General features: G+C 35.5%; 1 protein-coding gene across 1 annotated transcript in view; it reads left to right on the forward strand.

Moving 5' to 3' along the window:
* Positions 1-14,921, forward strand: part of MND1 (meiotic nuclear divisions 1) — a 101,274-nt gene that overhangs the window by 71,355 nt on the left and 14,998 nt on the right. The gene's annotated exons all lie outside the window — the stretch shown is intronic.

Genomic DNA, 14,921 nt, shown 5'->3' on the forward strand with positions numbered 1-14,921 from the left:
AATTCTGAAGTACCATCTCATACCTATCAGAGTGTCTAATATGACAGAAAAGGAAAATGTTGGATGTTAGAGGGGTATGGGAAAACTGGGACACTAGTATTCTGTGTGGAGTTGTAAACTGATCTAACCATTCAGGAGAGGAATTTGGAACTATGCTCAAAGGGCTGTGCATACTCTTTGATCCAGTACTACCACTGCTTGGTCTATGTTCCAAAAACATCCCCCCAAAAGTGGAAAGAACTTTTTTGTACAAAAATATCATTGCAGCTCATTTTGTGGTTGTTAAAACTTGGAACTCAAAGGGATGTCTGTTAATTGGAGAATAACTAATCAAGCTATAGTATATGTTCATCATGGAATATTATTAGGATATAAGAAATAGCAATCAAGATGATTTTGAGAAAAAAAAAACTGGAAAGACATACATGAACTGATACATAGAACAGAACCAGGAAAATATTGTACATAATAACAGCAATATTGTACAGTGAAGAACTATGAATGATGTCATTATTCTCAGCAATATAATGATCTAAGATAACCCCAAAGGACTAATGATGAAACATACTTCAGAGAAAGAAGCCTTCAGAAAAAGAATTGGTATTGATTGAATACAGACTGAAGTATGGTTTTTTTCATTTTCTTTCTTTCATTTTTAATTTTATTCGAGTGTTCTTATATGTTTTACATAATTGCACATGTATAACATATCTGATTGCTCACCATCTCAGGAAGGGAGAAAGGGGAGGGGTAGAGAGAGGGATAGAATTTGAACCACAAAACTTTTTTTAAATGATATAATTGGGGTTAAATGACTTGCCCAGAGTCACACAGCTAATAAGTGTCAAGTATCTACAAGATGAGAGATTGATAAGATGAGATGAGAGTTGAACTCCAGTCCTTCTGGCTTCAAGGCTGGTGCTCTATCCACTGTACCATAAAATTTTTTTAAATTGGGGGGAAAACTGGGAATGCAAATAATGAATTTAATGTATCAGTTTGATCTGTAAACCTAAGTAAGGATAAAAAAGAAATTTGATAACTTCTCAAATTTAAGGGAGGAGAAGGGATTGGTTATAAAAGTCTAACCACCTAATTATAGAAGAAATCACCAATTGTCCTATTTTAAAAGCATTTATTTCAGTATGTTTATTTGGTTGTGCCACCCCTAATTCTGAACTTGTTCTGAAAGTGTACCAGATGCTTAAAATGGGTCATTTAACCATTTGATCTACCAGATCTCTTCCCTCCATTATTCAAACAACTTTCTTGTGTCCTTACTGAATCCTATCTAGACTTATCAAAGGAAAGTTAAACTTTTTGCAAGCCTTACTTTCTCTATATGCAAAACTCTATTAATAGTTATCTCCTAACTACCCTCCCAAATGTATTAAAAATGAGTGTAATGTAGAGACTTAATGAGGTCTCTTATATGTGTATTAGAATTTTTTGTTCAGTGTTTTCATATTATTTATAAATGGCTTATAAACTCTAGTAGGTATTTCATTCTTGACAAGGTATTCATTAATTAAAACTGGAGTTCAATGTCTCTGGAGATAGTAGGGTTCCCTTCATTGGCCGTTTTTAAGCTGAGATTGGATTTTATCAGATATGTCATGTGGGTAGGTAAGTGGGTGGTAGGTTCCTATTCAAATTACAGGTTGAGCAAGATGATTTCTGTGAACCCTTCTAACTTTGGTATTCTGTGATGTTGCTCCAACAGTTCATTACTTCTCTGCCCACACCCACCACTACCCTCAGCATTCCTTCTCCCTAAGAATGAGAAAATGAAATCTGGTTTTGTGCAATATTTTCCCAATTATATTTTCAACAACTTAATTTTTTAACGAAGGACTTAGTATTAGGAAAATACACCTTATACAAATTCCTCCAATTTTTTATGGTACATTGGAGTTGTTTCAATGAATGCTGAAACATTTAATAATAACTGTTCATAGAAATTATAAACATTTTGAAATCTAAGGGGGCAAAGATCACAAGATGCAGGGTTAGACTTGACAAATGGGGCATATAAGAAACTAATTTATTACTTGAGTATCTTGATTATAGCCAAAGATACGCTACTACCATCAAGAGGATGTCACAGTGGAACCATGGGAAATCAGTAGGAGAAAAGTACCAAAGAAAAGTCATTAAGAAGCAGAAAACTGCAGGAACATGGCACAGCTCCAGAGTTTTGCATTTTCCCCATTGCATTTGCCTGTCCTACTGCCATAATTGTGGGCATGTCCCAAAAAGCAAAGAACTCAAAGTTAGGGTGTATATCACAAACATGCTTTTGGATTCTGTGACTCTACCCTTGAGTATATATTATGTGAAGGTGGACATTTAATAGTATTTGAGGAAATTAAAAACATCGTTCAGATAAATAAGCTACAATGTTAAAATGTTAAAATTGTCCTGGAAACCAAGGCTAAAAATTTAATGTTTTTCATGTTTAGAGCACCTCATAATGTGACCAAGTTAGATAAACATTTTAAATATTGTTTTCAGGATTATTGTAACTGCAGATGATAAGAGGAAAGCTTTGAGAGAATTTAGAAAGATGTTACTTATTTATCTAGTTATATTTTGGGGGAAGTTTGAACAGCTTTTTTTTTTTTTAATTAAAGCTTTTTATTTTTCAAAACGTATGCATGGATAATTCTTCAACATTAGCCCATGCAAAATTTTGTGTTCCAATTTTTCCTCCTCTTCCCCCATTCCCTCCCCTAGATGGCAAGTAGTTCAATATATGTTAAATCCAATAAATGCATACTTATTTATACAACTATCTTGCACAAGAAAAATCAAATCAAACCGGGGGGAAAAAATGAGAAAGAAAATAAAATACACAGAAAGAGTGAAAATGCTATGTTATGAATCACAATCAGTTCCCACAATCCTATCTCTGGGTGTAGCTGGCTCTCATCATCACAAGATCATTAGAACTAGTATCAACCATGTCATTGTTGGAAAGAGCCACATCCATCAGAATTGATCATCATATCTTGTTGTTGCCATGTACAATGTTATGCTCACTTCATTCGGCATCAGTTCATGTAAGGCCTCTCTAAAATCCTGCTGGTCATTTCTTATAGAACAATAATATTCCATAACATTCATATACCATAACTTATTCAGCCATTCTCCAACTCATGGGCATTCATTCAGTTTCAAGTTTCTTGCCATTTTTGCACATGTGAGAAAGATAATATATAAAGAATAGATTTTTATACTACTATACTCAACAATTTCTTTGGAATAAAGCCAACCTGGCACTTGAAAGCATATTAAATGGGTATAATTACATTACCCATTAAATACCATAGTTAGGTTGGATTAATTTAAAGTATTTCATTTATTTTCTTTTTAAATTTATTGATACATTTATGTTATCTAACAGATACTTCCCAGCCAACATTCAAACAAATCCCATTGTGAAATGCATTCCCAATAAATAGTTAAGCAAATAACACCTAGTTAGATCTCTGTTAATAGTACCTGTCACTTTCTCCTTTGGTAGTTTACTGATCATTAACAAAAAGGAGGAAGTATGCTTTAATTTTGCTAGTTGGCATGCTGTTTGTTGATTTTATCCACTGTTTGTTGTTCAGTCATTTTTCCATCCTGTGCAAATCTCGTGATGCCATTTGAGGTTTTCTTGGCAAAAACACTGGTGTGGTTTGCCATTTCCTTCTCCAGCTCATTTTATAGATGAGGAAACCGAGGCAATCAGGATTAAGTGACTTGTCCAGGGTCATACAAGCAAGTTTATAAGGCTAAATTTAAACTCATGAAGATGAGTCTTTCTGATACCCAGCCCAATGCTGTATCCACTGTACTTTACCCCGAGTTGTTTCTCCCTATCTCCTACCCCCTTATTCTTGTCTTTATGTACATTGTTAAAATCACTGTGCATAGAGTTCTTTGGGCTCCACTTTTTTTCCTTTTAGTCTTGTCACATTACTCTGAATTCTTCATATATATCATTCTTTATGGTCCAGTAATTTTCCATAGAGAGAGACCACAGGCAATGTGGATAAAGGAAAATCTAGCTTTGTCATCCTAGGCAAGTTACCATTAGTGCTTCCAGCAAATCTCTTTGAGTTGTAGATCTGCATTGGTAGAGAAAAAAATTTTCCCATAGGTGAGTCACAGAATTGGACCAAAAAATGTCCCTCCAGTCCCAAATAGTAGCCCAGCTATTGGCTACATATTTTGTTTCTAGTTTTCTTATCTCAGATAGTGCTACCTATTGAGAAGACAAGCGATGTGATATCATTCATATGAAATCGAGCACAATATATTTCCATATTAGTCATATTGCAGATAAATAAATAGATAAATGAATGATGAAGCAAGCAAGGGAAAAATTATACTTTAATTTGCACTCAAAGTTTATCAGTTCTCTCTCTGGAGGTAAATGGCATTTTCCATCATCAGTCCTTTGAAATTGTCTTTGATCATTGTCTTGATAAAGAATAGCCAAATCTTTTATAGTTGATCATCATTACAGTTGCTATTATTGTGTGCAGTGTTCTCATGGTTCTGCTGACTTCACTTTGCATCAATTTACATGAGTCTTTCCAGGTTTTTCAGAAATCATCTAGCTCATTTTTTCTTATAGCACTGTAATATTCCATCACAATGATATGTCACATCCTGTTCAGCCATGCCCCAATTAATGAGCATTCCCTCAATTTACATAGGCCTTTTCTTACTCTCAGTAACCTCTTTACATTACATTGGCCTGAATAGTAAAGTCTCTTAGTGAAAAGTATAAATTTTTATAGTAACTTCTTGCAGGATTACAAATTGTGTAACCATTTCAGTGAACACCAGCAGGGGATGAATATACTTGTCTTTCCATAGCTCTAAAATATTTAACTTAAGTAAAAGACCAAAGCTGTATTTTTATAGGATACACCTCAGAGAGAATTAAAATGTTCCCTATGAGGTAACTTTGAATGTAGAAACATCCTTTTGTAAAATAAATTTTATTGGTATTTTTATATTGCCTAAATTTTCCTTTATATTCTTTCTTTCCCCCTGTCCAGAGAAACCTCAAATATATCCATTTTTTTAAAAGAATATTTTAAATGAAAAAACAATTCCACAAAAATGGGTTGCTAATGGGATCTTGTATTCTCTGGTGCCATACCAGAAAAACATCCCATCTTTTCACTGCTGGAGGGTTGAAGAGCCCAGATAATGACTGAGGATGTGACTCCCTGCCATGTTGATGTTGCCATTAGTGGACCTAATAAGTGGGCATCAGAACCCCTTTTCACAGCAGAAGAAAGCACTCCTAGATGGCACCAAAAAGGGGTCATTATAGATTATTTTAATGGAGATCCACTTAAATCAAATGTAGCTAGCTACATGGCAATCACTAAAGAGATCACATCAAAGCAAGAGTGGGCGAAGTTATGGTGACTCATCATGAAGAAGTGCAGGCAGCTCGTTAAATAAGACATCAAAGCTTGCCTGTCTGGTCCAGAGCTACTTTTCACAGATTAGCTCTCTATAATAAGTGATAACCTCTTTGTTCTGCTGATCATCTCCCTCTCCCCAAACCATAAGTCATTTTCAAGGGGGAAAAAGTCTTCATTCTTTCTAGAACATTCTCGGATCCTTTTCCGAGGCAGCATGAGACAGTGGAGAGAGTACTTTGGAGTAGAGGAATTAGATTGAAATCATGTCTCTGGCACTTAGTATCTGTGTGATTCTGGGTAAATCATTGCACTTCCCTGACCTGTTCAGAGAAGGTGGGATAGGCTGACATTGCAGGTCCCTTCTAGCTTCAGCCTATGATTCTATAATTCTTTCTAACTCACTCAGAGCAAATGTTTTTCTTTGTCCATATTTTTCAGTAGCTGAATGAGTATAAACAAAGATTGATAATCAGTTAAATCCTACACATTATGGTATTCCAATATAGTTTCATTTTAATTAGTAAAAAAACATTTTTTTGCCAGCTTTTTATAGCAAAGTAGCCCTGTTTTGTTGTACTGTGATATTAATGAGACACTTAATGCAAAGGGGAATAGTTTCCTGATTTGTAGTGAACTAAGACTTTATTATTCTCAGCTACCATGAGAGCTAAATTCCTTCAAAAAAAATGTTTTGGGGCAGATAGGTGACACAGTGGATAGAGTGCCACCCTTGAAGTCAGGAGGACCCAAGTTCAAATGTGGCCTCAAACACTTAAAACCGTCCTAGCTGTTTGACCCTGGACAAGTCACTTAACCCCAGTTGCCTCAGGGGAAAAATGTTTTATCCAGGTTTTTCCTTTATCATAATAATTTCTATCTATACCGCCCATTCCCATCCCATTTAATGACCCTAAGCTTATTACAAAAAAAAAAAGGGGTGGGGTGGGGAAGATAGATATTTATATAGTACCTATTAAGTGAAAAAATCAATTTATCAAAAGAAATGGACATGGGTCTTCATATTATTATTCTATACATTATATGTCAGTGCAGTGGCTTAGTAAATAGAATAGAATGATCAGCCTGGAATCAGAAAGATTCATCTTCCTGAGTTCAAATTATTTGCTGCATAGGTAACTCTGGGTAAGTTAACTCCTTTTGCCTCAGTTTTCTCATCTGTAAAATGAGCTGGAGAAGAAAATGGCAAACCACTGTAGTATCTCTGCCAAGAAAACCCCAAATGGGGTCATGAAGAGGCAGACTTAACTTAAAAATCACTGAACAACATACATTGCTCATATTTCTGTTTCTGCTTAATGCTTTTTGCAATGTCTCCTATAAGTCTTCCTATATTTCTCTAAATTCTTTATATGTGCTATTTATTATAAGCACTGTTCCTTGTATTCATAGATGTTTGTTTAGCCAATACCCAGTCAATAGACATTTTTTTGTTTCCACTTTTTTGCACTGCAAAAAGTATTGCTGTAAATATTTCTGTGAATACGGGACCTCTTTCTATGACCTCACTGGAAATGTACCCAACAGTGATATTTCAGGGCCAAAGACCATGAACAATTTCATGACTTCTCTCATGTAATTCCAAATGTGTTTCCAAAAAGTTAAATAAATTTCCAGCTCCACCAATTGTCTATTAGTGTTGGCTTTCTAAGAACCACTCCAATATTGACAGCTTTCATATGTTTTCATCTTTGACAGTTTGCTAAGCATCAAGTGAAACATTAGTGAATTTTTTCAGTTCAATTTCTTTTCTTAGCTGTTTTGGAATTATTTTTCATGAAAGTAGTACCTAATAGTTTGCATTTCTTTTGGAAATTGTAAACACATCCTTTTCCCAGTTATCCCCTGGGAGATAATTGTCATTAAAAAATTACACAGCAAAAAAAAAAAAAAAAAAAAAGGATAGCTTAGTATTTGTAATAGTAAAACCTGACTTTTTATTCTTTTTTAAAGTAAGAAATTTCATTAGCAGCCACTTTCATAATTAGAAAATTCTGGTCTTGACTGTAAGAAGAAAATTGTTGCATTTTGAAATTTAAACTAGACTGATAGTAAATGCTCACTCCCTTAAAATAAGAACTTTAAGGATCCATGATTTCCCTGAGGGAAACCTATCACTTTATACTACAGTCCCACCATGCAAGCATGGTATGACAGAATGAGTCTTGGTTCTGGAGTCTGGGCTCCAGGTTCAAATCCTTTCATTGCTAGTGTCCCAGGTGATTCTCCACAAGTCATTTAAATTCAGTAGCCTAAGTGCTCTCTCGTCTATTAAATCCAAAATGTGTTAATCTAAAGGCCTTCTGAAGTCCACTCCATCCCTCAATCTATGAACAATATAATAAGTTGTTTCTGTGAGTTACTTTGGCCTGAAAAATTCCTTGCCTTATAGATGACTTTTCTGTCATCCTTTGAGATTATTGAGCATCTATTCTGTATGTATATTTTTTATATCTCGTTCTTTACATGCTATCACCTCTTATTAGAATTGGTTTTGCCTCTCTTTGTTTCTCCAGCACTTAATATATAGCATATAGTAAGCTGGAGAAATTTTTTTTTTTTATCTGGAGTCCTTGGACTTCCAAGAGGTGAGTATGTAAATTTAGAGTAGATGTCTTTGAACTTAGATGGGGGAAAAATAGTTTTGTTTCAATACAGTTGGTTTCTTTGTGATCCTATGTATTTTATTTTATGCTTTTAAAATTTTTATTTTGAGAAGAATTTTGTAGGCTTTATCATATTGCCCAAGGAGTCTGTAGTACCAAAAAAGCTAAGAACCTCTATGATAAGTGCTTGTTAGTTGACTGACTAGAGGTGAACCCTTATAAACTTTACTAAGTCTTCTCTCCAAGAGCAATATAGCACATAAGACAAAGATAATTCACAAATAACCTTAATACCAAATAATCAGAATTAGAATGTAGAAGAGATCAAATATTAGCGAGAAAATTTGAGTAGGAAAGCATCAGGCCTAAGACTACATAAAGGAAGTAATTGCTGATATAAACTTAATTTATCAGCAAATAACAAATTTATGCTTCACTTCTATTTTTAGCCAGTAAATCAATCAACAAGCATTTATTAAGCACTTACTATGTATGTCTATGAGAAATTACTGGGTATGGTGGGTAGAGATTGTTTCAAATCCAAAAACTAGTTCAGACCCATACTGGCAATATACTTGACCCATCAATGCCCTAGATAGCGTTCAAAGGGTAAAGTTGCAAAAAAGGTGCTGAGTACATTAGCCGAGAGTATCTTTTCACTTGGGAGTCCCCTCTGCCAATGAACTCATAGATCCAGTTTCAGTTCCAATATGACAGGCTTAGCACAGTGCCTGACACATAGCAAGTGCTTAAATGTGTATTGACTGACTGATGAACACTATGAGATGAAAATGTGTTAAAGAGGAAAATAGTAAAATGAAGCAGAGGAAAAAAATGGTGAGAGGCCAACTTTTTTCTGTTCTAATTACCTTTCTCTTTTGGAAACCTGACCCTGCCTTGGAATTACTGCCCCTTAAAGATATTAATCCCCTTCCTCCTGATCATTTCGTCCTTCCTGCTACTGGCCTAGTGACTGAATATCTTCTTAAGTCCCTGAACCCTTCATCCTAGCAGTGCCAAACATTCACCTTCACCAGGCTACTAGAGTATCTCTCTAACTCTTCGAGGCCATAAGGGTACTGTTTAGTGCTCAAGACTAGTAATTTAGTAGATTGTGATCAGGAACAGTATGATAGTATTTCTAGATAGAACCTCATAATGCATTTCCTAGGGAGTAATTACTGCATGCCCATTAGCTTTAAACTTTTCTCACAACATTTTTATTGTAGTGTATATAGGTATGTCATAGAGAAGCTAAAAATGCTTTATTGCACAGTTACTCTTCATATGATATTCCATTTCCCTTGAGTCACTTGGAATTATTATTCTATAATAGTTTTAAGATGATATAAAGAATCACAAAAGTTAATAAATACTATGACATGAATAGGAACACGTAGATTTATATTTCATTTTTCTAATCTAGTTCCACCTTCCTTCTTATCCTTCTCTCCTTTCCTTCCTTCCTTCTTTTTTTCCTTTTTTTTTGTTTTAAAAGGTCTTTATCGAATAAAAAATTACCTGCATTTGAATTTTCTCTTCATTCTTAACTAGACCAACTGCATGAGTTTCTCTAAATAATTATGAATCTTAACTTAGAACCAATACCTTGTCATAGAGAGGTCTTCAACATAGAAAATTTAAAGTTGATTGTAACACAAGTCCACAGATAGCATGGCTTATCATCAAATAGTATGCTTTATATATATATATATATATATATATATATATATATATATATATATATATATATATATATAACTTTTTATTGCCAGAACCCATGCCAGGGTAATTTTTTACATTATCCCTTGCACTCACTTCTGTTCCGACTTTTCCCCTCCCTCCCTCTATCCCCTCCCCCAGATGGCAAGCAGTCCAATACAAGTTAAAGAGGTTACAGTATATCTTAGATACAATGTTTGTGTGCAGAACCGAACAGTTCTTTTGTTGCTCAGGGAGAATTGGATTCAGAAGGTTTAAATAACCTGGGAAGAAGAACAAAAATGCAAGCAATTTACATTCATTTCCTAGTGTTCTTTCTTTGGGTGTAGCTGCTTCTGTCCATCCTTGATCAATTGAAACTAAGTTAGATCTTGTCTTTGTTGAAGAAATCCACTTCCATCAGAATACATCCTCATACAGTATCGTTGTTGAGGTATATAATGATCTCCTGGTTCTGCTCATTTCGCTCAGCATCAGTTCATGTAAGTCTCGCCAATCCTCTCTGTATTCATCCTGCTGGTCATTTCTTACAGAAAAATAATATTCCATAACATTCATATACCACAATTTACCTAACCATTCTCCAATTGAAGGGCATCCATTCATTTTCCAGCTTCTGGCCACTACAAACAGGGCTGCCACAAACATTTTGGCACATGCAGGTCCCTTTCCCTTCTTTAGTATCTCTTTGGGGTAAATAGTATGCTTTTAAGGAGGAAAAAAAAAATCCAATTGAGAAGCACTTGTAGCTTATTTGTCAGCTAGTTCCATTTTCAGAAACTGCTTTTTGCTTTTCCATTATAGGGTAAGGATTCTTGTGGTTTCATTGGTTAAAAGGATGAGGAAACTATGTCATCGCAGGTCAGCATTTTCTAGAAACTATAGTTTTGGAGAGTTGCCCAGAGCCCTGAGAGTTTATAACTTGCTTAGAGTTACACTGCCAGGGAACATTAGAGATAGGACTTGAACCCAGGTCTTCTTAGTCTTGAGATCTGATTCTTTACCACTGCATGAATCAATCATTTTTCAGTTGCATCCAACTCCTCATAACCTATTTACGGTTTTCTTGATGAAAATACTAGAGTGGTTTGACCCTTTTTTTCCCCCATTTCATTTTACAGATGGGGAAACTGAGGCAAATGGGGTTAAAGGACTTGCCCAGGGTCACACAACTAATAAACGTCTGAGGTCAGATTTGAATTCAGGTCCCCCTGACTCCAGGCCTGACCTTCTATTCACTGTGCCTTGTTCCTCTGTTAACCTAATATTTTTATACCTATTCCATACCTTCAGAAAATGCTTTACTTAGTTAGATTATGTTCTTATTAGTTCAAAGAGCCCTCTTCTTCTAGGGAGTGTAATTTAATTAATATTATAACTTCATTTTGTGGGTAAAATTAGGTAGAAACTAAAACTAGTTAGCAAATCATCATGATGCAAACATTTTTATTCTATCTGGCAGTTATTCTTCCCCCAATTCTCTACCAATTTCATTTTCACTGAAATTTTGCTTTTACAATACATTTCCATTTTTATGAAAAAAAGAGACTATTTTAGAACTTAAAATGAATTTTAGCTCAAAATTATATTTTAAGGACAAATTATCCCATTGATAAATGGTTAAAGGATATGAACAGGAAGTTTTCAAAGGATGAAATCTAACTATGAACAACCATAGAGAAAAAATGCTCCAAATCACTAATAATTAGAGAAATGTACATTAAAGCAACTCGAAAATTCCTTCCCACATTTCTCAAAGGGGCAGAGATACCAGAAAAGGAAGATGTCAAACATTGCCTTGAATTTGTACCTACCACTTCACAGCTTAGGCCAACAAAGTGATCAACTATTTGCCAATTCCTTACTAAGCGATAGGGATACAAAGAAAGGCAAGTCTTTGTAAAGGTCTGGCTTCTGACCTCATCTTTCAACCAAACCTCCTTTCTTCAAAGTGCCAGTAAGCTTCTTGAGGGCAGAATTTTTGTGTCCCAAGAGCTGAGCACAGTGCCTGGCACTGTAGCATGGAGGTGCTTAATGAATGTTTATGGATTGATTGGCAAATCTAATCTCATCCTTTTTGATCTCCCTACAGCCTTTGACACTGCTAGTCACCCTCTTCATATTCTTTTGTTTTTAGAATTTTATGTCACTCTCTCTCGTTTCTCTTCTTGTTTGTCTGACCACTTCTGTCTCTTGTTGAATCTTTAGCTTCATCCAGTAAAGCATTGGAGATCCTGCAAAACTCAGTCCTGAGTCATCTCCCTCTATACTATTTTAATTGGTGTTCTCATCAGTTCCCATGTTTTCAAGTATCATCTCTATGCAGATGATTTTCAGATCTACTTGTTGAACCCTAACCCTCTCCCCTCCAACCTCCAATCTCATAGCTCCACCTGCCTATTGGATATCTTACACTAGATGTTTCATGAATATTTTAAACCCAATATGTCCAAAACTAAACTCATCTTTTTTAAAAATTCAATTATATATTATTTTCTGTTCCAGATTTTTCTTCCTCCTTCTCTCCCTCCCCCAGGTGTTGAGAAGGAAAGAAAAACAGAATCCATTACAAACATGCATAGACATACAAATCAACTATCTCTAATAGTCACATTCCAAAAACAAACAAAAATAAAAACCCAAAGAGAAATGAATAGAAGAAAATATGCTTCAACCTGTTCTCTTAGTCCATTAGCTTCTCTTATCTGGAGAATACCATGAATCCTTTGGAATTGTGGTTTGTCAGTGTGTGGACCGGAGTTAGTAAGTCAGAGTTGATCATCTTTACAATGTTTCTGTTACTGTATAAATTGTTCTCCAGGTTCTGCTCTCTTCACATTTTTTTTTTTCTGAAACTGCCCCCTTCATCTTTTCTTATAGTACAACATATGAAGGTACCATTCATATACCATAAGTTGTTCATCCATTCCCAAGTTCATGGGCCTGTCCTCAATTTCCAATTCTTTGCTGCCACATATATCTCAGTCCCCTCTGTGTACCATGCAGTCCAGTGACACCGGCCTCCCTGCTGTCCTCCCACGTGATGCTCTGTCTCCTGACTCCAAGCATTTCCACTGCTTTCTCCCATTCCCTCAGTACTCTCCCTCCTCATCTCTGCCTCTTGACTTTCCCCACTTCCTTCAGGTCTCAGCTAGTTGACCTTTCTGCAAGAAGCCTTTCCTAGTCCTTCTTAATCTCAGTGCCTTCTTTCTGAAACCTCCATAAGTTATCCATAAGTTAAACATAGTGTGTTTGCATGTTGTCTTCCTCATTAGACTGTGGGCTTCTTAAGAGCAGAGATGGCTTTTGGTTTGGCTTGGGTTTCCCCTCCCCCCCTCCCCCCCAGTGCCTGGCAGACAGTAAGCATGTAAATGCTAGTTACTTGACTGACCCCTTGTAAAAGGGATATAAGACAATAACATAGGTAACCATATGTACAGTATTATTCTATAAATACATTGGAGTAAATCAGATCAAAACTCTGTATGAAGTATGGAGTTTGAGAGAAGGGAAGTTTTTAATCACCCGATAAGATCCTAGAAAACTTGCAAAAAGTGTAGACAATTTTACTTAGGCTGAAAGGAAGAGCATTTGTTAGGCCTAGAAAAGAGCATGAACCAATACAGGTAGGTTAATTTTGCTAGAGTAGAGAGTATGTGAAAGTGAAAGAAAGAAACGTGAAATAAGGCTGAACAGATAAGAATGTCATTAGATTGTGGAAAGCTTTTAATGCCAGATCAGGAATTTGAATGGAAGCAATATGCAAGGAGAATGAAAGATTTTAAGTAGGAAAAAACATGATATGCATGGCCATATCTCTGATTGTTTGCCTTGTTTTTTGATAAAGTTCCAAACATTTTCACTTGCACATATGACAATTTCAAAAAGCTGTTTTCCCCTTTATTTCTTTTTTTTTTCCCTCCATTTTATTTAGGTCTTCTTATACAAAATGGCTAATATGGAAATGTTTTACATAATTGTACAGTTATAAGCTATATCTGATAGCTTACCACCTAAGGGGAGTGGGGATAAATAGAAGTTAGATCTCAGAATTTTAAGCAAAAATGTTTTAAAAAATTGAAGAAGAAAAAAGTAATTGCCTGCAAAAAAATTTTTTCCAAAAATCCTTATTGATGCAGAAAAGGTTTCTAAATCTACATCAGCAATTTTTAAATTTTAAATGACTCATTTGCTGGAGATGACAATTTTAAGGACATTATAGGATTGATTCTTAGGTTCTTTGAAAAGAGGAAGGATTTAACATTTGGACAGAAATCATGGATGTTATTACTACTGGAGAAAAAAAAAAGAGGGAAATCAAAAACTAATGATCCATCACCCTGCTTTCTCATGCCTGTTAAATCATCATGAGAGTTATCTGCACAGGTATCAAAAGATATTCTTGATGAAGATACGTATGAGAAAGGAATAGTAAAGTTTCACAAAGGATATTCTCTATTAGATCACATCTTTTCAGTCAGACAATTGACTGAAAAGTTCAAAGAATACCAGATCCTGCCATGCTTATCAACCTCAGAAGTATAAGGTGAGGGAGATGTGACAACACAGGAGCTAGTCTTTGAAAGATCTAGGAATTCAGAGGACTGCCAAGGTTGTATTAGTCAACAGAGAGTCCTTAGGCAGCCAAGAAAGCTTATGTGTATTTAGGCTGCACTGGGAGAGGAAATGTCCATATCTCTAGAGGTTATAGTTATTTTCTCCTCCTCCACCCTGCTGTGCCCCAGTCAGTAAGTCAGGCAATAAGCATTTATTAAGTGTCTTTTACTTGCTGAATTTTTTGCTGAGTGGTGTTTGGAATATAGAAAAAAGCAAAAGATGTCCCTGACCTGGAAAATTCACAAAGGAATTAGAAAGGTAATATGCAAGTGACTATGAATAAACAAGACACATAGAAAATGATCAACAGAGGTAAAGCACTAAAATTAAGAGGGAGCAGTCAGGGCTTCCTGTAAGTTGGGCTTTAGCTGAGACTTGAGGAAAGCCAGCCCTGGGTATTTCACTTTAGGAAGAACACTGTTAAATTGGACATTATCCAACCCTCGTGATGAAGGGCCCTGGTTCATGCCATATAAGGATGGAAGAATCTGGGGATATGTAGTATGGAGAAAGGGGATGG

The sequence above is a fragment of the Sarcophilus harrisii genome, chromosome 6 (genome assembly GCF_902635505.1).
Source record: "Sarcophilus harrisii chromosome 6, mSarHar1.11, whole genome shotgun sequence".
In the NCBI taxonomy this organism is placed as follows: domain Eukaryota; kingdom Metazoa; phylum Chordata; class Mammalia; order Dasyuromorphia; family Dasyuridae; genus Sarcophilus; species Sarcophilus harrisii.